Source organism: Carassius gibelio, chromosome A16 (genome assembly GCF_023724105.1).
Source record: "Carassius gibelio isolate Cgi1373 ecotype wild population from Czech Republic chromosome A16, carGib1.2-hapl.c, whole genome shotgun sequence".
Lineage (NCBI taxonomy): Eukaryota > Metazoa > Chordata > Actinopteri > Cypriniformes > Cyprinidae > Carassius > Carassius gibelio.
Window position 1 is genome coordinate 24938673 of NC_068386.1, and position 26403 is coordinate 24965075.

Genomic DNA, 26403 nt, shown 5'->3' on the forward strand with positions numbered 1-26403 from the left:
ATCAATAGAAAGTTCAGATGAACAGCATTTATTTTGAAATAGAAATCTTTTGAAAAATATTACTTTATCATCACTTTTGATCAATTCAAAGTATGGTGACCCATACTCAGAATTCGTGCTCTGCATTTAACCCATCCAAAGTGCGCACACACACACAGCAGTGAACACACACAAACCGTGAACACACACCAAGAGCAGTGGTCATCGTTTATGCCCGGGGAGCAGTGGTGTTGCTGGCCTGAGACTCGAACCCACAAAAGAGTCCTTGCTAAATATAAGTGTTAATTTCTTTAATTTATTTTCCAAAAAAAAAAAAAAAAAAACATTATATTGACTCTAAGCTTTTGAGTGATATAGTTTATTATGTTGCAAAAGCTTTTTATTTCACATAAATGCTGATCTTTGGATCCTTATATTCATCAAAGAATACTGAAAAAAAACTCATGTTTTAAATATTTATAATCAGCAAATCAGCATATTAGAATGATTTCTGAAGGATGTGACACTGAAGACTGGAGTAAAAATGCTGAAAATACAGCTTTGATCACACAAATAAATTACATTTTAAAATAAATTAAAATAGGAAAAAAAGTTATTTTATATATAAAAATATTAAATATTACTGTTCTTGCTGTACTTTTGATCAAATAAATGCAAGCTTGGTGAGCAGAAGAGACTTCTTTAAAAACAAAATATCTAGTTCAAAAACTGTTGGTATGTTATATAGATTACAGAAATGTTATATATATATATATATATATATATATATATATATATATATATATATATATATATATATATATATATATATATATATATATATATATATATAATTTCTGTCCCCCTCACTTCTGAAAAGATGGCTACGCCCCTGATGTACTGGGTCACTGTATATTAGCGGTTCTCAATTCCAGTCCTCCAGCCCAACTGTTCTGCCCATTTCGAACGTTTCTCTTAGCGCTTCAGATGTTTGTTCTATTCAAACGTAAGTGCCCTGAGAAGTGGACATTACAGGATATTCCGCCATGATTCCAGTTGGAAGCGAATGTATATGTTCCAATCAAAGTGCATTGAAGTGTGCAAGATGTGAATTTAAATTGTATTGATTTACAGAGGTATGATGTCACAGTTGTCCATGTGTAAAATCGTTGCGCAGCACAGTGAATGTTCTAAGTGAGGTAAACTTTAACAGATTTCCCCTGCTAAGGGAATAGGGAGCTATGAACAATAGGAACACAGTTCATGCACGGAGCTCACTTCTCATGAGCTGATTATCTGAAACAGGTGTGTTAACAAAGAGAAACTGCAAAATATGCAGAGCAGTGGGGCGCAAGGAGTGGAATTGTGTGAGGACCAATGCAGTGTGAGGACCAAAACAAATCTTCAGGTTCTCTTATAACCAGGCTGAAAAAATTATGTGCACACCTGTACATGCACGTGGTCTGTAATATTCGATAATCTCGATATTTTCTGGGATTTTATTGATGGTGATAAATATGTTATTGAGTCTGTTATTATCTATATAGTCTTTATATTTTGTGTGGTTGGTTCATATTGACATAAATTAATCTTTTCCAATAAGTTAAAAGTTATTTTGACATTAAATGGACATTTTTGTAATTTTTTTAAAGCTTTTTTTTTTTTATCTTGCATTTAATTAGTGAATTAGAATGTGACATTTGTGTTATCAAATAAATGAAATCAGCACAGAAATTACTTGAAAGAGGTTTATTCATGGTTTAGTGCAGGACATTAATGCATTTAACCTGCAGTTTTAAATGCATAAACAATGTTTTGATATATTAAACATAAAGTGTTGAATACTGATATTTGAAATCATTTAAATAATAAAAGATACTATGTGTGTGTGATTAGAACCGCCAGTAGGTTTAAGCATGTCTCTGTTAATAAATGAAACTAATAATTTAAACTACTGAACTGAATCAATTAATCGTTTTGGAATTATTTTTTGGTCGAAATAGTGTAAAAAAAATACATAGAAAATAGACACTATTGTGTTTAAAGCTAAAGTCTTTTTCTTATTGAAGTGTTGGGAAGAAAATCTATATATTTGTAATATCTGGAGACAAGGAGATGTTTGTGTGAATTTTTTATTAACTATATGAAACGAAATAAATGCATTTTAGAATGATCATATATATATATATATCCCAGACAGCACACATACGTTGTGCCGATGTCGAGCCGACCTACAAAATTCCATCGGGACGAAATCGCTCAGGGAGCGTTTGCTAATAGGCAAGATGTCTCGGCGACGTCGGCCTCTGATCGGAAATGCTCTCCGGCCGATGCTGAGACGATACATCCCGGCCGCTCTGCGTGGACGCGGTTCACCGGCGTTTTGCTCATAGTTACGGACCACCCGCGGCTACCGCCGCTGGTTTATAATAAAACAATACACACCACTCTCAAGAACAGACGCAACTTTATTAATATTTTCATTTATTTCATATTACATGTACAAATACAATAACATTTACCAGATGCTTTGATCAAAAGTGTATAATTCGGGATTATTTGTAGTCTTTTGAACAATAACCATGATTTTACTACAGCTTTTGCAGTAAAACCATAGAAAAAACAAAATCAACCATAGTTTTACTACAATCACCATGATTTTACTACAGCTTTTGCAGTAAACCCATAGTAAAAACAAAAATAACCATTACTACAGTCCTTGCATGGTTAAATGTTGTATGAGTATAGCACCTTTTGACAATACTTATTTCAAAGTAGGTTTACAGGAAATGCATGTTTCAAGGTTACAGTTTAAAAAGCCAGAGATGACTGAGACTCACTGGGAAGACCATCTAGTTCATAATAAAAAGTCATGTGTTCAGTGCTGTCAGCATCGCATGCGAACTTTATGCCAAGAACTTTTTAAAAAGAGTTACATAAACACAAAATAAAACCAGGCAAACAATACTAATTAAGCAATTAAAATGTTTTAAATTGCATGATAAAAGTTCAAAAACATTTTCTGATAAAATCTTACTAAACATGTCTCTAGTTTGGTATTCAGTTAACATTAACATTATCTTTCAACATTTTTAAAGTGATGCTTACAAATAAAAGGGGACATGTAGGTCCACATAACTCAGAGAGTAAATATTGTTCATTTACAGATATAAGAGACGTTACAATAAAGCAGTTTGAAAATCATCAAATTTACCCTTATAGTCAAAATAAGGATAATATTTGTTTTGTGTGTCCAATGTTTTGTGTGTTCATGTACAGTTGTCGTCTGTAGTCTTTGTGAGCGTTGGTGTCACTCACTACAGGCCATGCACCATAGATGCTGCTGCCTCAATTTGAGCTTATTTTGCTATATATATATATATATATATATATATATATATATATATATATATATATATATATATATATATATCTGATTTAATCACAAGTAGGTTTAATAAACGCACATCCACTTCCAATTCACCAATCAATAAACAAAAATCGACACACTGCCACTAATGCTCTCAAAAATCAGTTTATTGATCAGTGTTTCACGTGATCACTGTAAATGTAATATTTGTGGAACAGGCATCTCTTTAGAATGGAATATACATTTCAGTAGGTGGAACATTATATTTGTAATTTATACTACCGTTAAATGTTTGGGGTCAGTACGATTTTCTTTTTACGTCTTTGAGAAAAGTCTCTTCTGCTCACCAAGGCTGCCTTTATTTGATCAAAAGCAAGTAAAAAAACTGTAATATTGTGAAATATTACAATTTAACAACAGTTTTCTACGTGAATATATTGTGAAATGTAATTTATTTCTGTGATCTAAGCTAATTTTTATTACTCCAGTCTTCAGTGTCACATGATCCTTCAGAAATCATTCTGATTTGCTGCTCAATAAATATTTTCAATTATTATCACTGTCTTATCAATTATCAAAAGTTAAAATAGACATTTCTGTTTCAAACACTGTACTGTTTTAAAACTTTTATTCATCAAAGAATCCTGAAAAAATGAAGGAACACAGCGGTTTTCAACACTGATAATAGTCAGAAATGTTTCTTCAGAAGCAAATCAGAATATAAGAATGATTTCTGAAGATCATGTGACACTGAAGACAGGAGTAATGATGCTGAAAATACAGCTTTACCATCACAGGAATAAATTACTTCTCTAAATATATTCAAATAGAAAACTATTATTTTAAATTGTAGTGAATTGTATTCATTTCATAAATTAAACTGTGGTTGCCATAAAAGACTTTCAAAAACACAAAAAACCATACCTTCCCAAACTTATGATACAGTTGTGTATGTTCAAGATTGTACTTATTGGTCCTGCAGTTTCTAGCATCTTGGAGATGTTGCCTGACAGCAGCGGTGGGCCCTATAAAAAACAAAATTGTGTGAAAAAAGCTTTTAAAGACTATTTAGTTATCATTTACATTTGTGTAATGTTCACAAATTGCTTGTGATTAGTTTAGTTGAGGTTGACCTGGAATATCCTACATTACAAAAAGTCTATGGCCAGCACTACAGATTGTGCTACCCTTTTGATGAAAGAAGTCACATCTGATTTGTTACAAGCATTAGTGACAGAATCATCAGCCAATCAAAATTTTGACATTCAATGACAGCACACCCTCTGGGTCTAGAGACGTGCCCAGTGCTACCCCAGCGTTAGACTGCCCTTTTAGTCAGGGATTTCCAAAGTACGAAAGTGAAATTAAATGAAAAGAAAATACAGCCTACAGACCTGGTTGCAAATCTACTAAAATGCTTTTTTAAAGTGCTATTTTGCAGAAAAAAAGAGAATAACTGAGAAATGAAGACCTACAACTGAGAAAGGAAGACCTAAACCTAAACTGAAGGCCAGCAACATTTTTATGCACCATTTCAAAGATTGCAACTACGAGTGCTATGAGTGGCTAACAGTTAACACCAAGCACAAGTTATTTTGTTGGCCGTGATTACTTTTTAATCTGAGTCAAGGGACATGAAAAGAGTTCTTTATTATTTGATGAGTATTGTATCATGCACATTGTTATAACAGAGGTCGACCGATTCATTGGTTTTGCTGGTTAATCGGCACCGATAGTTGATTTGTAGAACTATCGGTTATCTGCAAAATCCATGGAGATATTTTTCCCGTGATGCAGCCGTTCACATAGTTTTCTATTAAATAACATTATATTAATCTCAAATCATTGTAAATTTACATAATGACTTCACCCTAGGCTATAAATTATGTATTGTGCATTTTACAGCAAAACGTTCGTCTTTCTGTGGCTCTAATACAGTCTGTATGCTTCATATAGAAAGCTGTAATACAGATTGCGCGTTTTCTTTCCGTTTGCTCTTTTTTTTTAACACTGAACTTTAAACACATATGCCACATAGTTCATTCCTGAAGCAAACTTATGTCCGTTTGGTGATTAAATAAACAGCTTAGACCGCTGCTTGAATTGAATGTGACGCATCCGGTGTGTGTGATAACTGTGACTTCTCAAAGAAGCTGCACATGATTAGATAATCATGCACTGTTCTAAAATAGCAGCTTATCGATTCCTAGTTTCGATTCCAATAAGATAAAAAATCCAATATAAAAAAATTAAGTCAAACATTTAGATGTCAAACATGTTTCTGTCTTTTTACAAAGCATTCTGTTACAGCTGAATAACATGAGCAAAAATCAGCAGCTTACAAAACACTGCAAGAGGAAATTTGCCTGTGCTTAAAAAAAAAAAAAAATACCATAACAAAAACAATTAATTAATAAAAATATTAAAGTGTTAAAGACAAGTAACCAGTCAGTAGTAAGATATGAACAAACAAATCAATTAGCAATATCCTAAATACAACTAAACAAAATTTCAGGTACAGAAACTGTAATTAAAAGTTTAAAAAACACTGCATAGTTTTCTTTTTATAAATAAAATAAAGATTAATCAATTAAAGTTATCAAATATATTCAGTCGAGATCAGTGAATGATTTTCTTTTGTTTCTTTTGTTCTTTGATTAACATGAATGACAGACAGCGCGTTTATTAGGCTGTTGTCTCTTTAAACAAAAATACTGTACGTGTGTGTTTTCTTTCTCATCTGTTTACATTCATGTAAGACAAAAACGTTTGTGTTTATGATGATATACTGATGTAGTTTTCTGTATATTGGTCGACAAATATGAAAGAAGTCAGTTTCGGCTCAGAACAACCTTTTCTACAGTTGAAATACATGGAATGGTCCGAGAATGGACACAAACCCGGGAACCCACAGCGCGACCGCAGACCGCTGCTCTCATTCAGTATCCATTTTGTTCAGTATTCATTTTAAAAACTATTGGTTTAAAAGCTATCAGTATTGGAAAAATCCACTATCGGTTGATCTCTAGTTGATAATACTGTGGTGCTGTGTGGATGTCCAGAAAAAAAAGGACCAAATCAATACCGTTGGCTACTGGTGATACATTGAGGTCTAATGAAGCGAAATGATCGGTATTTAGGAGAAAATGAACACTACTTACAACAGTATTACCTTTAATCCATAGCCTGGGCAACCAGCTGTCAGCACGTTCACAACTGTCTATAGAAACTGTCTATAGAACGTGACTTCTCTGTCGCATGACAACAGATGCATGGGCGAGATACTGGAGCTGATGATGCTGTTTGCCGGCGCAGCATCGTGATGTCTATCAGCCATCGGCAATGGACGATGACATCGTCAATCAGGCCAACCCTAACCAGGATGACATAATTAAACAATTGTACACAGATTAACCCATGTTGTGATAAGGGGAAACCGTTATATCTTGCTCCCGCTCATATTCGCAGCGGCGTCCGAAATAATTTTGCACGTTCAAAGGCTAGTGTGACCGCACCTTTACACATTCGGCTGCGTTAGCTGTAACAGAGATGTGTAAGATGTGTACAGGTATCTAACAGTTGTTTACTGAAGGCCCTGACTGAAACCTCACGGTACTTACTGTCTGACAGCAGGTTCACTCAGACTCTGCTCATCATCACTGAAGAGTCCAGGAACAAAACAAGCAATCTGACACAGAGTCAACAATATTTACTCTGCAGTTCCAGGTTCATTAGAAGGAAACAAGCTAGAGTAGAGGTGAAATGGAGATAAAAGACAGAATAATATATAACAATTATAATAACATGTAATATACATATTCTACTACTAAAAATATAATCTTAAAATAACACAATCTATATTTTTAGTTTTAGGTTGAGTGTGACTTACGTTATGATGTCAGGGACTTCTTAAAATTGGTGAAATGTATTCTGAAAAAGGCATATTCATGTTTTTCATGAGCTTCTTCAGGTCACCTGTATTTCTAAGTCAGAATCTCCCTTCAGAAATGTTGAAATCTTGGAGCTTCACTTCTGTTCTGTAGAGTTTCTTTCTGTCCTCCTGAAATCACAGAACAATTTGTATTAATATCTATTTATAATGAAATATCGAAACTAATGTGAACTTGATTTCAGCCGATTACACTCTCACTGTAAGTGGCGTCATCGACAGTGGTGGACAGTAACGGAGTAGCTTTACTTCGTTACTGTACTTAAGTACATTTTTCAAGTATCTGTACTTTACTAGAGTAGTTTTATTTTGAGCAACTTTTACTTTTACTTCACTACATTCCAAAGCATAAAATCGTACTTTTTACTTCACTACATTTCATAAAACATATCGTTACTCCCTATAATATATCACGTGCTCCGACACGCAGAAGCGGTGTCTGATTCATCATGAACGAACTAAGTCTTTTCAAAATATACTTTTAAATCGGATCGCGAATCGCACCAAACGATTCGTTTACGAATTAGAATGATCCGATTGCAGCTGTTCTGGAGTCGACCACTCACTGATTCAAATGAGCCGTTTCGTGTGAGTCTCCAGAAGTAAGAACCGGGAGATCTTGTGAGCGCGTGTGCGTCTGATGTTGCTAAAAGTAAGTTATGTCGAAATTTTGGATTAATTATTGTAACTGAAAATCATATTTAGGTCAAAACTGTCAGTTGTTTGGGAACTAAATCCGTTGTAAAGAGTGATCTATTTAAGCCCACTGAAATGCTCGAGTGCAGACGATGCAGACACATCAATTGTACGTAAAAAACAACAACAACAAAACAAAACAAAAAAACATAAAATAACACAGATTAAATACAATAACTAATGCACGTTCAAATTCACCGCTGCCGTAATGTTAACAGTTTTATTAAAATGTCCTATGTTACGTCTGTTTTTATATTGTTTATCGACAGTAACGTTATACATATGTATATTGTTTGGATTAACTAGACGAGTAGACAGACATGAATGTTCATCGTACTGAAAATAAGTTAAATAAATATTGTTAGCTGATGCTAACTGTCTAGCTAACAAGCTTGTTAGTGCTAAGTTGATGTAATTTTTATAATGTCCAAATATTTTTATTCAGCCACACACACACACACACACACACACACACACACACACACACATATATATATATAGATTACATCTGGTTAGAAAAGAAAGGATGTGATGTTCAGAACATGGTATCTACAGTAATTATCAGTGGGAAGAGATGCACCCCGTTTGGCTAGGGGTGTTTTGAGAAGGAAAAAATCATTATGAAATTTGTTTTATTATTTTTTTCCATAAAATGTTCTTCCTAACTTCAGGCCTTATTATCAAGTCATACAGTACAGACCAAAAGTTTGGACACACCTTCTCATTCACAGAGTTTTCTTTATTTTCATGACTATGAAAATAGTAGATTCACACTGAAGGCATCAAAACTATGAATTAACACATGTGGAATTATATATGGAATTATATACATAACAAAAAAGTGTGAAGCTGAAAATATGTCATATTGTAGGTTCTTCAAAGTAGCCAGCTTTTGCTTTGATTACTGCTTTGCACACTTTGGCTTTCTCTTGATGAGCTTCAAGAGCTAGTCACCTGAAATGGTCTTCCAACAGTCTTGAAGGAGTTCCCCGAGAGATGCTTAGCACTTGTTGGCCCTTTTGCCTTCAGTCTGCGGTCCAGCTCACCCCTAAACCATCTGGATTGGGTTCAGGTCCGGTGACTGTGGAGGCCAGGTCATCTGGAGCAGCACCCCATCACTCTCCTTCTTGGTCAAATAGCCCTTGATGCCTTCAGTGTGACTCTACAATCTTCATAGTCATGAAAATAAAGGAAACTCTTTGAATGAGAAGGTGTGTCCAAACTTTTGGTCTGTACTGTAACTTTGATGTTCTGTAAAACAACTAACTTTAAAATACTTTTTTCTTACTGGTGAAAATCAGATGGTCATCTCTGTTTTCTCTCAGGTACATCATAGTGTAAGCTTCACAGTGAACATTACTCTCATCAGCGTAGTCCATATCAACAACAAAAATATCTTGACTTCATATAGTGGTTATTTTGGAAAAAATCCAAGGTATTTTGAGCAGTAGGATTATAAAAAAAAATGTGCTAATATTAAATTAAGTAGCCTATATAAAATTGCAAACATCTATCTTGCCGTACTTTTTTACTTAAGTACATAAAAAATTGAGTACTTTTGTACTTTCACTTGAGTAAAATTGAAAAAGGAGTACTTTTACTTTTACTGGAGTAATATTTTACCATATGTATCTGTACTTTTACTCAAGTACTTGATTTGTGTACTTCGTCCACCACTGGTCATCGATTCAGTAAATCAGCCTTTTCCAATAACATACTGACAAATCACCAGCAAAACATTCAAAGTGCCATCAAAATATCTCATACACACACGAAGATTTGATTAAAAGCCCAGAGTTTCATCAACAAGAGCTCAATCTATATAGCCTACCTGAAAACTGCTAAGATGCTAACAGACTTTTTCGAAGAAACTAAACCGTTTCTATAAAATAAATGTAATTGAAACATGTCAATAACAAGCAAGAAACGTGTCAGGAACATTTGTATGTAATATTTGTGAGATTTTAGCGACTAAACTTACCCAAAACAGTGTAAACTGCAGTGAGAGACGGAGATTACTGCTTGCCAGTAACGGTTTTTGTGTTGACGCCCCGTTTCCATGGCAACTCTGCTCCCCGCTCGCGCAGGACTCAACGCACACACAGCATTCACACAAACAAACATCTAGAGTTAAAACATTACATTTATAAAGTACAGTCTCATTCAATAATCATTCAATAATACATTTAAAAATCATTTTGTAGTTCAGAAGCAACAGCAACAATAGCTCACCATATTATTTCACCGGATTATTTCTGAAAGCCTGTAAAAGAGTGAAAAACACGGTGAAAAAGCAGTCAGGACTTCTCTTTAATAACCCGCTTTTACATTTTCCCTCCGAGAAACTTCTGAAAACGCATTAAGGCGTTAACATTAATGTAAAAAAAAATCGCTACCGTGACCGTTGGCTCAAAAAGTTAACGGTAACATTATTTGAAAATAAGCCAGACTCTTCAGCTGCCCATAGACTGTATTACTAGTACTTTTTCAGTGTCACAGAATTAACAAAGTAGTATTTTTTGTCTAATTGAGCTGAAGTGAAATCGTAACGTTACCTCAGAGCCACAGATGTCGCTGGGATTATCCTCTTCTCTCTCTCTGAGTGGCTAAAAGAGACGAATACTGGGCACGCGCACACAGAGAAGCGCGGCATCGGCCCGCGGTCCTGAACCAACTCAGGGCCGACGATTGATGAGCTGGAGAACAGAGCACTGACCAAATTATATCGGCCTCCGCCAGGCCGATGTTTTATAGATGTTTTAGGTATAGAGGCCGACGTTTAGATATTGGGCCGACGTCGGCCAGACGTACATGTGCTGTCTGGGATATATATATATATATATATATATATATATATATATATATATATATATATATATATATGATCAAAAACAGAAAAATCACCAAGGGTTTGTTAGATTTTAACTGCTACAGTATAAAGTGAAATGTGCAGTGGTTAACCGAGTTGAAATTCAAGACACGACTCAGCTGTATAACAGCATGTTCCTAAGTCATTTGAAAAGCCCATTGTTTTGATGGCGAAAAACCATTGTTAAATCAGTCATGAAGAGTAAATGGATTTTAGAATGTGTGTAACGATCTTTTTTAAAAAGTTTTACTAAATTAAGTATGGGTCTTTTTCATTCAAGCAAGTGGATTATATTTTGTTGTATGTTTTAGGTGTAAATATCAGCTATTAATGCTATAGCCCAAATGGTCGGTTAATGTAAATGTAATTGCTGCTATTAGCACTAGTAAGTGGTGGCATTTTTCCTTAAGCACTTTTATTTTTATGTATAGAGACAAAGGAAAGTTTTCTTTTTTCTTTCTTTCTTTTTTTTGTTGTAAAGAAGCATTGGAATAAGCATTTGTCACTTCATGAAAATGTTAGAATTAAGTTTAGAATTACACATTTTAAGTGCATATATATATATATATATATATATATATATAAAATGTGCTGTATGAATGCTAACATGCTAACATGTAACATCTAGTAGGTGTACTCATTTTATTTATTTGTTTGTTTGTTTACAGAAAAGAAGCAAAGGGGAAAAACATTAAAAAGGGATCAAAGATAATTAAATACATAACCAATATTGTTAGGTAAAATTTCGATACAATAAATACAATAAATAATAATAATAATAATAATAATAATAATAATGTACATGATACATAATAGTAGAAGGAGGATGAGATATTTTGAGAAATGAGGGCGTGTGCGGGACTACCCACTTTTTGATGACGTCATGCTGCAGGTATAAAGGAGGTTTCAGCAGTTTTGCGGTGCAGTGTTTCGTAGGTTATCTTTCTCAAATAGAAAGAAGGTACTCTGAGACAAGAGGACTATTGTTTCTGCTACTGCAACTACCTGGGACATTTCAACAGTTTTCAGCAGGGTAAGTGGGAAACAGATTTTTTTTAAAAGGCATATTTGAAAAATTGTAATCAAAAAGTTTTGGAAAACGGTTGAGTGAATATAATTTGACAAAATAACCACTATAACAGTTACAATAATAGTAAAAAAAAAACTTTCTACTATTAAACTAAATATATAACAGTGGCACCAACAAAATAAATGTGAATTTGAAAGGTAAAGTGTGCATTGCAGTACATAGTTACAGTGTTGTGCTTTACTGAAAATTATACACAATGTATCTGAGTTTATTAATGTAATGGTTAGTTATAGTCGTGCAAATTAAGCATTGTTTAAACGCTTGCATTTGTTCAATGACTGCGTTAGCTTTAAAAAATATTTATTATGATAAATTATGATTTGCTCTACTTGTAATAGTAATTTGTAGGCCATTTTGTAGCAGACTGCAGGAATGTTGTATCCGCGTTTGTAACTGTGAAAAAATGCAATAGATTATAAAATATAAATAAGCATTACAATAAGTTAGTAAGGCTATTTTCAAGAAGAAAAAAATCTACAAGAAATCATTTGATTTTTACTGCATATGAGGGTGAAATGTGCTGTTGTCAGTTAAGTTAAATTACAAGACACACCCGATTTTGATCTACTAGCGATTTGACTGGAGACCAACAGCCAACCACAATTGACCTTTAATTTTCTGATTGGCTGATTTTGTGGCACACTTGTAACTCTGTTGTAAGTTGAGAGCGTGTGTCAAGAGTTGAGCGCACACAGTATTAAGAGGTTGAGAGAGAGAGAGAGAGAGAGAGAGAGTTTGTGAGAGAGCACCTGAGTAAATTGCGTGAGAGGGGTTATTACTGCATGTTAATATTGATAATAGCAAACAAGCAAATACATTAATTGAGCACAGAATCGTTTTTTCTTTGCTCAAACTATTTTTTTTTTTTTTTTTTTTTGCGATTGTTAATTTCTGTTCAAAATATAATATAATGTGCTTGCACAATATAGTTCTCTGTGCTCAAAACTTACAATTACTCGCTGAGGATTGAGGCAAGGCCATACAAATAAATTGTTGTTTTAATGTAAGGTCATATGATACTGTGCTGTATGAATTTATGGCATTTATAGTTCCAATTTAACCATTATTTTAACCATTGTTTTGGTTTTTATTTAGAACAATATATTATATTGCGTTTGTGTAAAAATATTATCTAACATTTTATTCAAAATGTTTTACAGTGAACAGAAATATATTTAACTATGTTTAAGAATTTGTCAGTCATACTGGAATTATTAATAGGATATAAAACTGTAAAGTTCAGCATAAACATTTAATCGTTTTGTTTAAGTATTATTCAAGGAAAAGGATACATTTTGTATTTTAACTACACTGTAAAAAGTGTAACTATTATTTACACAATTTTTTGGTGAAACATTTTTACACTAAAATTTAAATTAAACTGTTTAAATTGAGTTAATGTCTATAGAACAATTTAGTAAATCTGAATAACTGAATTACTTTATATGAGAAATAAAATTAATTAGATATAATTAAAATTATATAACAGCACAACTGTAATTCTATGTCAAATAAACAAAAAAATATTGAGTATATATATAAATGAAATATTAGATTAAATTGAACCAAACAAATATGCTATACTTACTAAATGTAAAAGTTAATTTAACTTAATATTGGACTATAAATTATCACAAATGTTGCATTCACTTTTGTTTACACTATTTTCCCTTTACAATTAATACAATAAAACCAAATAAAGAAAGAAACACATTTTTAATTGAATTTTTTTTGTCAATTAAACATTAGACAAAGTCTAAAATCAACCTTTAACACATTTCATCCATTTTAATATTCAAGTAGATTGCAAAATTAAAAAATGTCAAGTAGCCATAAGGGAAATGACTAAACTTTATGAAACATTTCATCCATCTTAATAGAATCTTAAGTAGATTGCATGTAAAATACAATAGCTGTAAGAGAAATGACATCCTACTTTTTTCCTTGTGTATCAAAGAAAGAGAAATACATAAGAAATATTATTAGGTAAAATTTCACTATTAAGTAAAAGATGTCAATGTCAAATAAAACAAATGAATAATAATTATATAAATAATAATAATAGCAAATGGAGGAGGATAAATGTTTTGAGAAATGGGGGTGCCTGTGGGACTACCCACTTTTTAATGACACCATTTCAACGAAAAATTTATAGTACTGTAAGTGAGTTTCTAAATGTAATGGTTAATCAGAGTCTTTTAAATTAAAGTTGAAATGTTGGCATTTGTTTAATGACAGTGCTTGCTCAAGAAATTATATGCTTACACTTTTCACAACTAGCTATTTTGTTGTTTTTGATTGCTTCCATTGTCCTCATTTGTAAGTCCCTTTGGACAAAAGAGTCCGCTAAATGATTAAATGTAAATGTAATTTATTAATATGTTATTTGATTAGTTTTTAATGTTCATACTATGTTAACAGTATTGTTAGTCCTTGTTTATTTTTGCATATCTATTTTTTGGGTGTAATTTTTCAAACTCTAGCCTACTGTTAATTCTTAGCTAGTATGTCTTTTTTTTATCCTAAAACATAATTTGATGAAATTTAAGGTAATAGTAAATGATTTATTTCATTTTGTAGACAGCTTGATTAATAATAACAGGTGTTTTTGAAAAGGTTTAAAAGTGTGTAATGGTCAAATGTTTTAAGTATGATATATTATCATAATTAAAACATTCTATCTTAGCTTTGAATTGGGGGTAATTGCTAAGTAATCTAATTTCTGACATTTTTTTCCAAGATTAGTCAGAAACAGTCGGAAGAATTGCTGTACTTACTTTTGATTCAAACGTAGCTTATTTTGGTGTTGTTATATGTGTAGCAATATATTGTTTATCTTTTACAGTACATTTTTAGCTTGATGTCACTTTTACTATAATAACAATGTGCTTTTTTTACTTGTAGATGCCTAAGCTAAAGAGATTCCGAATGCGCCGCACGCAATCACTCAACAAAAGTAAGGCTGAAATTTCTCCTTCTGATGCTTGTATGTGCACTGAGGTGTCCGGGATTGTTGCGGCCAATGAGGTTCGATTGCGGTCAACAGAAGTAAAAAATGAGTTTATAGGAGCAGCTTCCAGTGTTGCTTCAATTGTAAAGCATAAAATGCAAAATGTATGTAGCTGGAAGAAATCAGTTCTTAAAGACATTCATAGCGAGGGATCAAAATTATTTAGTGATGGATCTTTATGTCAGAAAATGCAGGAAGGTTATGGAGATTTCCACTTTTCTCATTGGATCAGTGGTCAACACACTGTTTTTAACAAAATGTGCGAAGTATCAGTAGAACAGAGACCGGATGTAAAAAAGATTGAGCTGTATGAAATAGTACAGGAAATTTTCTTTAGTTATGAATCTTGCCTGTTAACCATAAATGGAGAGATCTGCGCGATCATGAAGCACAATGATTATTATGTCGTTGTAGACTGTAATGTTCGTAACGCATCTGGTCTGGGATCAGACGTAGGTACATCAGTTGTGGTTTTTAACACTAATTGGCAAGATCTGATTTTGCACATAGATGCTCTTATGGTGAGTTTGAATGCAGATACCCTGAATATATGTGGTGTGAAGGTACAGGTTAACGAATCAGAAATGTCTGCATGTAACAGCAATGTCAAGGTAGAAACTAATTCATGCCCTGCAAAGAACATTGACGAAAGTACGGTGTTTCCATCAAATGAAAGGAAAAGTGTTTGTGGATCATTTCATCAAGGAGACTTTAAGTTCAAGTGGGCAGGAAGACAGTGTGTTGCTGTTAGTTTGGCTGCTATGGCAATGCACAACGTACAAAGTGTGTTCTCATGGGAAACCTGTGATTTAGACAACGTGGTAAATCTTGGTGATAGCTTGTATTCAGATTTGCATCAAAGTGGTTCAATCACTGATCCAACTGATGACAAGTTTCTATGTATTCCAGATCTTCCTCAAGAATACGTGTTCAATACAAATGCCTTCAAATTTGAATATGGCAGATGCGTTTCTGGATGTGTAGATGTTGTTGATGGAGAATTTCTTAGATCTGGTGCATGGGTGACATTAGCTGATGGTTTGCAAATTATACTTGACAAATATGACACATGTTTTTTTAACCTGAATGGTAATACTTGTGCCATTATTAAACAGAATACACAATTTGCCGTTGTCGATTCTCATGCACGTAGCAGTTCTGGAATGATTGATGGTAATGGTTTCAGTGTAGCTGTATATCACAAAACTTTGGCCAGTGTTTTGAGGCACATTGAAAATTTAGCTGCATGTATGCGCGGACATGAAAAGTTTTTTGAAATAACTGGTGTTTGTGTACACCAAATTAAAATCAGTAATGCATGTCACAGTCAAGCAGAAATCTCAACTGATAAGACTGAAACAAGATATTGTGTTGGTAAGAAGAGAAAAATTCAAACTTTGCCTTTAAGTTCAGAAGAAATTACAGAATGTAAGGATGTTAAGAAACGGAAATACAATTTTAAAGAAAACAGAGAGATAACTGAATCAATTTCTGAATGCAGTTCAAATGCAGATGTCATTTGCTTAGGAGATAGAGCTAACACTGTGTATGATTTCAGTCCCTTGTGTTCTGAAACAAAACAAAACTTGTGTAGTAAAGTACATGTAGAGTTCCAGGGTGAAAATCTACCTTCGCCATCAGACAGTGGACCAATGGGCTCTCCTTGTGAAACAGAAAGAATTCTTGAAGATGGGAATTGTTTTTTCCGGGCAGTGGCACAGGTGATATGTGGTACACAAAAAGCTCACAGAACACTTAGACTTGCAATTGTGAAACATATGCAGTTGCACAGCGTTGAATACAAGAATCTCTTAAGATCTCAATACACATCTATGGAGGATTATTTATCTTCTTCAAAAATGAAGTACGTGGGAACATGGGCCACTGAGGTTGAAATTCAATCCACAGCAAACTATTTAGGGGTTGACATTTTTACATTTCACCTTGGAAAATGGTTGAAGTTTAGTTGTTTGCATGAAAAGATGTGCAACCAAGGCATATACTTGCAACACTCCAATGAAAATCATTATGAAGTTGTTGTTTGTGTAAGACAATTTGAATCTCATAACTGTTATGAGTTCTGTCACAATAAAAAGGACAATGTTGGTATACGCACACACACAAGACAAAGTGTAAAAGCACAGAGTGAAGTTTATGAAACACAGGAGAATTGTATGTGTACAGATGTGTCTGGCATTATTGCGGCTAATGAGGTCAGAATACGATCGACAGACATGAAAAATGAGTTTATAGGAGCAGCTTCCAGTGTTGCTTCAATTGTAAAGCATAAAATGCAAAATGTGTGTAGCTGGAAGAAATCAGTTCTTAAAGACATTCATAGCGAGGGATCAAAATTATTTAGTGATGGATCTTTATGTCAGAAAATGCAGGAAGGTTATGGAGATTTCCACTTTTCTCATTGGATCAGTGGTCAACACACTGTTTTTAACAAAATGTGCGAAGTATCAGTAGAACAGAGACCGGATGTAAAAAAGATTGAGCTGTATGAAATAGTACAGGAAATTTTCTTTAGTTATGAATCTTGCCTGTTAACCATAAATGGAGAGATCTGCGCGATCATGAAGCACAATGATTATTATGTCGTTGTAGACTGTAATGTTCGTAACGCATCTGGTCTGGGATCAGACGTAGGTACATCAGTTGTGGTTTTTAACACTAATTGGCAAGATCTGATTTTGCACATAGATGCTCTTATGGTGAGTTTGAATGCAGATACCCTGAATATATGTGGTGTGAAGGTACAGGTTAACGAATCAGAAATGTCTGCATGTAACAGCAATGTCAAGGTAGAAACTAATTCATGCCCTGCAAAGAACATTGACGAAAGTACGGTGTTTCCATCAAATGAAAGGAAAAGTGTTTGTGGATCATTTCATCAAGGAGACTATAAGTTCAAGTGGGCAGGAAGACAGTGTGTTGCTGTTAGTTTGGCTGCTATGGCAATGCACAACGTACAAAGTGTGTTCTCATGGGAAACCTGTGATTTAGACAACGTGGTAAATCTTGGTGATAGCTTGTATTCAGATTTGCATCAAAGTGGTTCAATTACTGATCCAACTGATGACAAGTTTCTATGTATTCCAGATCTTCCTCAAGAATACGTGTTCAATACAAATGCCTTCAAATTTGAATATGGCAGATGCGTTTCTGGATGTGTAGATGTTGTTGATGGAGAATTTCTTAGATCTGGTGCATGGGTGACATTAGCTGATGGTTTGCAAATTATACTTGACAAATATGACACATGTTTTTTTAACCTGAATGGTAATACTTGTGCCATTATTAAACAGAATACACAATTTGCCGTTGTCGATTCTCATGCACGTAGCAGTTCTGGAATGATTGATGGTAATGGTTTCAGTGTAGCTGTATATCACAAAACTTTGGCCAGTGTTTTGAGGCACATTGAAAATTTAGCTGCATGTATGCGCGGACATGAAAAGTTTTTTGAAATAACTGGTGTTTGTGTACACCAAATTAAAATCAGTAATGCATGTCACAGTCAAGCAGAAATCTCAACTGATAAGACTGAAACAAGGTATTGTGTTGGTAAGAAGAGAAAAATTCAAACTTTGCCTTTAAGTTCAGAAGAAATTACAGAATGTAAGGATGTTAAGAAACGGAAATACAATTTTAAAGAAAACAGAGAGATAACTGAATCAATTTCTGAATGCAGTTCAAATGCAGATGTCATTTGCTTAGGAGATAGAGCTAACACTGTGTATGATTTCAGTCCCTTGTGTTCTGAAACAAAACAAAACTTGTGTAGTAAAGTACATGTAGAGTTCCAGGGTGAAAATCTACCTTCGCCATCAGACAGTGGACCAATGGGCTCTCCTTGTGAAACAGAAAGAATTCTTGAAGATGGGAATTGTTTTTTCCGGGCAGTGGCACAGGTGATATGTGGTACACAAAAAGCTCACAGAACACTTAGACTTGCAATTGTGAAACATATGCAGTTGCACAGCGTTGAATACAAGAATCTCTTAAGATCTCAATACACATCTATGGAGGATTATTTATCTTCTTCAAAAATGAAGTACGTGGGAACATGGGCCACTGAGGTTGAAATTCAATCCACAGCAAACTATTTAGGGGTTGACATTTTTACATTTCACCTTGGAAAATGGTTGAAGTTTAGTTGTTTGCATGAAAAGATGTGCAACCAAGGCATATACTTGCAACACTCCAATGAAAATCATTATGAAGTTGTTGTTTGTGTAAGACAATTTGAATCTCATAACTGTTATGAGTTGTGTCACAATAAAAAGAATATTGATGATAAACATACACGAACAAGACAAAGTGTAAAGGCACAGAGTGGAGGACACAAGACACTGGACATACTAGTTTCTGTTGGTGAAAATTCAAATAAAGATGTATTTGTTAATAATAGCAGCCACCTTAAAAAATATTATTCACTAAAAAGATTCAAAAGCAAAATGAAGGAATACAAGAAATGTAAATATCATAAGAACATGGAGTTTCAGCAACATGCAAAAGCTGTGAGTAGGAGTAGGTATCATAGTGAGGTGTCATATAATAAATCAGTAAAACAAGCAAGTAAACTGAAATATCGTAATGAACAACACAAACATAAACTAAAGGAATACAACAGAACGAAGTATCGTAACAACTTGCAACATAAACATAAACTAAAAGAACACAGCAAATTAAAGTATCGTGGAGATCTGCAACACAAGCATAAACTAAAAGAATACAGCAAATTAAAGTATAGTGGAGATCTGCAACACAAGCATAAACTAAAAGAATACAGCAAATTAAAGTATCGTGGAGATCTGCAACACAAGCATAAACTAAAAGAATACAGCAAATTAAAGTATCGTGGAAATCTGCAACACAAGCATAAACTAAAAGAATACAGCAAAATAAAGTATCGTGAAGATCGGCAACACAAGCATAAACTAAAAGAGTACAGCAAAATAAAGTATCGTGAAGATCGGCAACACAAGCATAAACTAAAAGAGTACAGCAAAATAAAGTATCGTGAAGATCGGCAACACAAGCATAAACTAAAAGAATACAGCAAAATAAAGTATCGTGATGATCTGGAACATAAAAATAAACTGAAAGACTACAACAAATTAAAATATACTCGCAATGTGCAACATAAACAGAAACTGAAAGAGTACAGTCGGTTGAGATATTGGACTAATGAAAAATATAAGTATAAAGTAAAGGAAAGAAGTAAGGTAAAGTATGCAAATCATCCAGTACATAAAGAAAATATAAAAAAATATAACAAAACAAAGAAAGAGCACCTAAAACAAACACAACAGTTGTTCGATTTTGTCAAAAACAACTTTACACAAAAGGTTGATTCAGATCTAGACTTTGTTTGTTGTGTTTGTCACAGATTGTTATTTAGGCAACAAGTGTTATGTTGTCAAAGAGATCATTACAATCAAAATTCAAGCACAATGTTGTTAGCTCAGAAATGCATTACTGATGTGTTTTTACACAAGTGCAACAATGAATGTGTTCTGCCTTGTAAATTGATGAAATCAAGTAAAGGTCAGCTTTGGATTTGCTTTACTTGTCACTCTAAATTGAAAAAGGGTGAAATGCCAGCAGAAAGTGCCATTAACAATCTAGAACTACAACCTATACCAGAAGAGTTGTGTTCTCTCAATAGTTTGGAGCAACATTTAATAGCATTGCATATTCCATTTATGAAGATGTTGGCATTGCCGAAAGGTGGTCAAAATGGAGTACATGGTCCTGTGACATGTTGTTTGGCTAATCTTAGACACACAACAAATGTTTTGCCCAGAACAAATACTGACAATTCATTAGTGTGCATCAAGTTAAAACGCAAATTAACATATAAAGGTCATTATAAATATCAGTATGTTGATGCAAATAATATTAAACTGGCATTGTGTTACTTAAAAAAACATAACAAGTATTATGCAGACGTAATGTTTAATGAAGATTGGTTAAATGAGTTTTATAGGCAAGATATTGCAGAAAATGATGATAGTAGCATAGAGGAGACTGTGGAAAATGCAAATGATGATGAGGAGTTACATGACAGACAACAGCACTGTGTTTTTATGGACACATGTTTACAACCAGTTGACATTGGGCAAGAAGTACTTGATCAATATGTTGACAATATCTTGTGCGTTGCACCTGCTGAAGGAAACAATCCTGTAAAACTGCTGACAGATGAAACTAATGAGGCAAAATGTTTTCCTGTTTTATTTCCTAACGGTTGTCCAACATATCATGACAAAAGGGCAAAGAAATTAACACTATCAAGATATTTTAACAATAGAATATTGCATGCAGATGGAAGATTTGCACAAAATACTGAATACATTTTTTTTGCACAATATTTATCAGAGGTACAACAGGTTTTATCTAATGTCTCCATAGCTCTAAGAAAAGGCCAAGGATGTCATAAGTCCATTTCAAATGACATGTTTAAAGACACAGACTCTTTGAAGAAAATACTAAATTTTGATGAAGGCTATAGGTTTTTAAAGCCAATAAGAGGCACCCCTGCATTTTGGCAAGGTGTACAAAAAGATTTGTTTGCAATGGTTCGACAGCTGGGCATTCCCACATGGTTTTGTTCATTTTCATCTGCTGACATGAGATGGACAAATTTAATGTCAAGCATTTTAAAACAAGAAGGTAGAGCAGAAACATCAGATCAGTTAGAATGGGCTGAAAGATGTGCGATTTTGCGTAATAATCCTGTCACTGCAGCACGTATGTTTGATTTTAGGTGGCATTGCTTTCTTAAAGAAGTCCTTATGTCACCTCTTCAACCTATAGGGGAAATTGTTGATTATTTCTATAGGGTTGAATTTCAACAGCGAGGTTCACCTCATGTTCATTGTTTGTTCTGGATAAAAAATGCTCCACAAATAGATAAACAATCTGATGAAGAAGTAGTTGAATTTATAGACAGATATGTTTCATGTGAGGTGCCAACTGACAATGAAGAGCTACATAGCATTGTTACATCTGTGCAACTTCATAGTAAACACCATTCTAAAAGTTGTAAAAAGAAAAACACAGTTTGTCGTTTCAATTTTCCAAAACCTCCATCGTTGCGAACATTTATATGTCGTAGAAAAGTTGAAGATGTGCCAGAGAAAGATGTGTCCAACGAAGATGTTTCAAGTGATAGTTCTCAAAATAACAACAGTGAAAAACTAAATGATTGTACAAATCCTGATATTAACGACAAAATAAATGTAAAATATGCTCATGATATAATGGCTACAGTGAAGAAAGCTGTTTTAGATCAGAACATAAACTCTATGGAAGAATTGTTTGGCAGTGTAGGTATAAATCAGGATTTATTTGAAATGGCATATAAGTGCATAAATAATAATACACACATTGTTTTAAAACGACAGTTAAATGAAGTTTGGGTTAATCAGTATAACAAGTTTGCCCTTCAGTGCTGGAATGCTAATATGGATATTCAATATGTAACTGATGCTTATGCCTGCATTGTTTATATAATTTCTTACATTTCAAAATCGGAAAGAGAAATGGGTTTGTTGTTAGCCAATACACAGCGGGAAGCATCAACTCAAGGAAATACTGATGCAAGGCAAGCTTTGAGGAAATTAGGCAGCGTGTATTTGCACAATCGTGAAGTTAGTGCACAAGAAGCAGTGTACAGATTAACAAATATGCATTTAAAGGAGTGCTCAAGAAATGTTCAGTTTATTCCTACAGGTGACGATACAGTTCGTATGAGTTTACCATTAAGTGTTATTCAAAACAAATTGGAGACTGAACATTTGAAAAGCGAAGATATATGGATGACAAGTTTTGTGGATCGTTACAAGAATAGACCAAATCAGACTGCTTTTGAGGATATGTGTTTAGCTACATTTGCATCTGAGTATCGCATTGTATACCAAGGTACATCTTCTGCTAATAAAATAAAGTTAAAAAACAATTTAGGCTTCATTGTAAAAAGAACACGTACTCAACCAGCTATTGTGCGTTTTGCTCGATTCTCAGTGACAAAGAGTCCTGAAAAATTTTATCAAAGTTTATTACAATTGTTTCTTCCCTATCGTGTAGATAGTCAGTTAAAACCAGAGGGCTTTAATCATTTTGAACAGTTTTACAGGGAAGGTGAAGTTTGTTTAAGCAATGGATCTGTACATTTAGTGCACACTGTAGTAGATGCAAATAGAGCACTTTTTGAAAAAGATGCAGATATGCTGGATACTGCACAAACAGCTGTAGATAATGATGGCATATTAGAAAATGCATGGTGTTTGCTCTGTCCTGAACAACAATTAGAGCATTTTGAATGTGCGCAATTAAGACGTGAATCTCTCAAACACATAAACGAAACTGAAAGTTGTATTCCAGATTTAGCCTTCAGTAGTGAACAGCTTCCTCAGTTAGAGAAAAAAAATACTTTGAGTAATGTAGATGGTTTGAGTTTAATTCGTTCTTTAAACAAAACCCAGATGGCGATTTTCAATAAAATTAGACAGTGGTGTCTAGATAAAATTAGAGGAGAAAACCCAAAACCATTTCATATTTTTATTAGTGGCGGAGCAGGCACAGGAAAAAGCCATTTAATAAAAGCCATAAAATATGAAGCAACAAGATTATTGTCACAAATTGCTTTGAACCCAGATGATATTTGTGTTCTTTTAACTGCTCCAACGGGAATTGCAGCCTTCCAACTCCAGGCTTCTACAATCCATCAAACTTTTTGCATCGGAACAAATATGAAGTTGCCATATGCACCTTTGGGTGAAGAGAAGTTAAATTCTTTGCGTGCAAAATTCCATGGCCTTCAGATTTTAATTATAGACGAAATCTCAATGGTAGATCATAAACTTTTAGCATATATTCATGGAAGATTAAGACAAATTAAACAAACTGGAGATCTTGGTATTTTTGGTAATGTTGCTGTAATCGCTGTAGGTGACTTTTTCCAATTGGCTCCCGTGAAAGGTAAACCTCTCTTTGTAGATGTACCTGGACTCGACTTATGGATAAATTATTTTAGTATTGTTGAATTAACACAAATTGTTAGACAGCAGGACCCCACATTTGCAGAATTATTAAATCGATTAAGAAAACGGAATAGGAAAACTCAACTGAGAAATGAAGATTTAGAAATATTATCAAACTGTGACAATGGTGAGGAAAATAATGATGCTTTACATATTTTTTCCACAAATGATGAAGTTCATGAGCACAACCTAGAGATGTTAATTAAAACCTGTGAAGAGATTGAAACTATAGAGTCTGAAGATTATGCACGTAGTAAAAAGACTGGAAAAACAGAATTACTTGATGGTCATCACGTAAAGGTTTACAACACATGCTTGTCTGCAACATTGCTATTAGGCATAAATGCACGTGTCATGCTCATAAAAAATATAGATATTAATGATGGATTGGTTAATGGTGTTTGTGGAACTGTTACACACATTGCACGTTCTGATAAAAAGAAGTTACCTGAAGTCATCTACATCTGTTTTGATGATAATAATGTAGGATTACAAAGACGTAAACTCTGTATGTCTGAGCCAACAAGATCATTACAATCTACACCAATATATGCAGAGGAGGAAAATGTTTGTAGTAAAGGAGGTCTTCGTCGACAGTTTCCTTTAAAGTTGGCTTGGGCATGCACAGTTCATAAGGTACAAGGTTTAACTGTTGATAGTGCAGTTGTTAGCTTAAAAAAAGTATTTGCTGCTGGACAGGCTTATGTAGCACTGAGTCGTGTAAGAAGTTTGCCTGGTTTGACAATAAAAGATTTTAGTGAAAAAAGTATTTATTGTAATGAAAAAGTCTTTGAGGCTCTTAATGAAATGCCCTGTTTTATGGCACATGATGATTTAGTTTTGAGAGACCACAAAAGTAATTTTTCGGTGTTTTTGCTAAATGTACAGAGTTTACGGTGTCATAAACAAGACTTGATGATTTGTACTCAAGAGCTGCAGCCCATGTGCATTGGCTTAACTGAAACATGGTTGCCTGAATGCTATCAATCAGATATGGTGCACTTAAACAATTACAACTTTGAGGGACTTTCTCGCTCTGTGTCATACACAAGCAATTGTCCTCCTTTTAATGATCTAAAAGCCCAACAACATGGTGGAGTTGGACTATATACAGCATGTGATGTGGAAAACACTACTATAACATTCCCTAATCTTAACTTGGAGTGCTTGGTGACACATTTTACTAAAAATGACATATTGCTCGCTGTTGTTTATAGACCCCAAACATATCCTTTGTCAATTTTCAAAGACAATTTGAGTAAACTGATCAATTTAATGTCTTCAGTATGCAATAAAAATATACTTATAGGAGACTTTAATAATGATGCATTGAAATCAAAATCTCTGAGCTCTTTCATGTCGGATAAGGGTTTTATTCAACTTGTTAAAAAGCCAACAACTGAAAAAGGCACCTTAATAGACCATGTATACGTGAAGAACTTCAAAAACTGTTCAATAAACACCAATGTTGTACCAGTGTACTTTAGCACACATGAGGGAGTTCTCTGTTCATTTCAAGGCTAACACATTTACATCTTTACAGAAAGATTTTTATAACTGCTTCTCAACCTAATTTGGTTATGTACAGATCTGATTTTATGGTGAACAAGACAAGGACCACGATGAGGGAGCTTATCTCTTTTTTTCTGGATTCTTGTTAAGCCATTATCAGATTTACACAATGTCACTGTTCTGCTCAGTGTATTGTGAGTGCATAATTAATGATGGTGTTATGGCATTGAAAGTTTTTTTTGTATCCCTTTTATCCCATTATATGCAACTATTTTATCTATATTTTAAACCTGCTTTTTAAACCTATAGCATTTCCATATAATTTGATTTCTTCACAAATAAATTAATGCTCACTAAGAATTTAAAATCAACAACTTCAAAGCAAACATTATATTTACTTTTAACACTATCAACAAAAACAAGAAAGAAACAACACATTTTCTTTTAAACACATAAAATAAAATCAACCTGATTTGGTTATGTACAGATCTGATTTTATGGTGAATGAGACAAGGACCACGATGATAGAGCTTATCTCTTTTTTTTCTGGATTCTTGTTAAGCCATTATCAGATTTACATGATTTCACTGTTCTGCTCAGTGTATTGTGAGTGTGCATAATTATTGAAGGTGTTATGGCATTGAAAGTTTTTTTCCCACTATATACTCCCTCTAAAGTCATTATATGCAATTATGTTATCTATATTTTGAACCCTGTTTTTTAAACCCATAACATTTACATATAAAATTAGATTTTTTTCAAAAATAAATTAATGCTCTCTAAGCATTTAAAATCAACAACATCAACACAAACATTATATTTGCTTTTAAACACATATTAACAACAACAAGAAAAAACAATACATTTTCTTA

At 33.7% G+C, this 26403-nt stretch overlaps 1 long non-coding RNA gene across 4 annotated transcripts; it reads right to left on the minus strand.

Annotated features, from left to right (window-relative positions):
* Nucleotides 1–3958: 3958 nt before the first annotated feature.
* On the minus strand, nucleotides 3959–10817 carry LOC128030902 (uncharacterized). Of its 4 annotated transcripts, XR_008187991.1 has the most exons (7): nucleotides 10550–10817; nucleotides 10227–10257; nucleotides 9976–10083; nucleotides 7239–7409; nucleotides 6970–7095; nucleotides 6511–6722; nucleotides 3959–4374 (listed from the first exon to the last, which is right to left on the minus strand). It is a non-coding gene; the product is annotated as an uncharacterized LOC128030902 (long non-coding RNA). The 4 variants fall into 4 exon arrangements; XR_008187993.1 differs by lacking the exons at nucleotides 10227–10257; nucleotides 10550–10817 and adding an exon at nucleotides 9826–9876 and having other exon boundaries at nucleotides 9976–10159; XR_008187992.1 differs by having other exon boundaries at nucleotides 4157–4374; nucleotides 10227–10817.
* Nucleotides 10818–26403: the final 15586 nt, after the last annotated feature.